We start from the raw sequence: 2,273 nt of genomic DNA on the forward strand, positions 1-2,273 counted from the left end.
TCCTAGTTCCCTTTTCCTCTTGAGCAGTTTCTTCCTGTTTCATGATATCTATTGTACATTCATGTCCTTATTCACATTTTCAGTTTCTCACACCAGGGAGACAATGCGAATGTGTGTCTGATTTATTTCACCTATGATTATGGGCTCAAGGTCCATCCATTTGTCTATAAATGTCTCCTTTTTATCTTTCTTTAGGACTGAGTACTACTCCATTGTTTAAAAAAAAAACACATCTTTTTTATCCATTGGGCGATGAGCGTTTGGGTTACTTCCAACACCTGGCTAATGGCACAGTAACAAACTGTGTCTCTACAAATGTGGGTGCGTGTATCACTGTGGCATGATGCCTTTAATTCTTCTGGGAAGGCACCCAGAATAGGAGTAGCTGGGTCAAATGGGACCCCTTATCCTAATTTCTTGAGTAAGACAAGGAGGTCTACTATTACCCCTCTTTTTCAATATAGTTCTGGAAACATTAGCCAGAGCAATTAGACAAAGGAAAGAAATGAAAGGAATAATGATAAGAAAGGAAAAGTTAAATCATCATTATTTACAGATGACATGATATTCTACACAGAAGACCCCAAAAACTCCACCTAAGGACTTCTAGATTTAATAACCAGATTCAGCAGAGTAGCTAGATATAAAGTCAACACTCAAAAATCAACAACATTCCTGTACACAAATAACAAACTTATTGAGAGAGAAATAGGGAAACAGTACCTTTTGTAATAATATCCAAAAAATTGAAATACTTCAAAATCAATCTAGCAAATGAAGTAAAAGACCTTTTTTTTGGCAGAACTGGGGATTGAACTCAGGCCCTTACACTTGCCAGGGAAGCGCTTATTCCACTAAGCCATCTCCCCAGCCTTGTAAAAGACCTTTATACTGAAAACTACAGTACGTTGAAAAGGGAGCATGAAGAGGATATCAGAAAATGGAAAGATATCCCTTGCTCATGGGTAGCAAGAACCAATATAGAGAAAATGGCCTATTCCCAAAATTGCTATTCAGACTTACTGTAATCTCAATCAAATACTATTAGCATACCTCACAGAATTAGAGAAAACATGCTTAAAATTCATTTGGAACCAGAAGAGACCTAGAATAGCATACTTCTTGGTACAAAGCACAATAGCATTATGTACTACAGCAGCAGTGCCAAACTCTTAGAGCTTTCTGTGGTATGAACAACCCGCTGTAGCACCTGCGCTGTGGGTCTGCCACCACCATCCCAGAACACTGCCCTGCATTCATGTATTTGGTGCAGGGTCTCACTACGCAGTTCAGATGCGTAGTGATCTTCCTGTTTTCAGCCTCCCAGCATGTGTGCCACCACACCCTGTCTCAGTGGCCAGCTTAATGCACCTGGGGGTGGGGCCAGCAAGGCATGTGGTGCTGGGGATCGAACCCCGGTCCCTGGGCTTGCCTAAGCAGGTGCTTAGTCTGCTGAGCTATCTCACCGGCCCTCATTTCCTTGCTCTTAAAGCCATCACTTTTCACTTGTTCGCTGGGTGCTCTCAATCCTGTGGTCCCTGTCAGCAGAGGTAAGAGGTACACAGAGCTGCATCAGCATCTAAGGAAGACACCAGGACTTACTTCATTTGCGCAGCTCAGAGCTGTGCAGTGCCTTGATCCATCCCTGCTCTTCGGGGGAGCTTAGCAGGGGTGCAAGCAGGAAAGATCCCATCCTGGACCCTCTGTCTGCAGAACTGCAGGTGACTCCACCTGTTCACACTCTCAGGTCCCCTCCTCAGTGTCCCCCAAGCACTCATGGCTCTTGCCACCTCAGAGCACCCAAAGACCCCTCTTTCTGAGCAGTACTGCCCTGCTAAACCAGGAGATCCAAGTTGCTTTGCCCACACAGTGAGTGGCAGAGGTAGGCAGCTGAGCCCAGGGCTCAAAGTCGGCTCATAAGGAAAAAGGAGAGGGCAAGTAATTCTGGTCACACTTTGTGTGTGTGTGTGTGTGTGTGTGTGTGTGTGTGTGTGTGTGTGTTAGGCTGAAATTTGCAAACTAGGAATACTGTATAAATTAAAACTATATGTAGCTTCAAAACTTAACTTTTGGGGACTGGAGGTACAGCTCAGTGATGAGCACTTACCTAAACATCACGAGGTCCAGGAAAAAAATAAACCTGGTTGTCTCTAGTCCCAGCACTCGGGAGGCTCAGGCAGAAGGACTGCCATGATTTCAAGGCTAGCCTGGACTACACAGTAATATTCTCTCTCTCTCTCTCTCTCTCTCTCTCTCTCTCTCTCTCTCTCTCT

General features: G+C 44.4%; 1 protein-coding gene across 1 annotated transcript in view; it reads left to right on the forward strand.

Annotated features, from left to right (window-relative positions):
* The window catches only part of Sv2c (synaptic vesicle glycoprotein 2C), a 230,291-nt gene that overhangs the window by 145,667 nt on the left and 82,351 nt on the right, over positions 1-2,273 (forward strand). The gene's annotated exons all lie outside the window — the stretch shown is intronic.

This window comes from Octodon degus, unplaced genomic scaffold, assembly GCF_000260255.1.
Source record: "Octodon degus isolate 3935 unplaced genomic scaffold, OctDeg1.0 scaffold00177, whole genome shotgun sequence".
Classification (NCBI taxonomy): Eukaryota; Metazoa; Chordata; class Mammalia; order Rodentia; family Octodontidae; genus Octodon; species Octodon degus.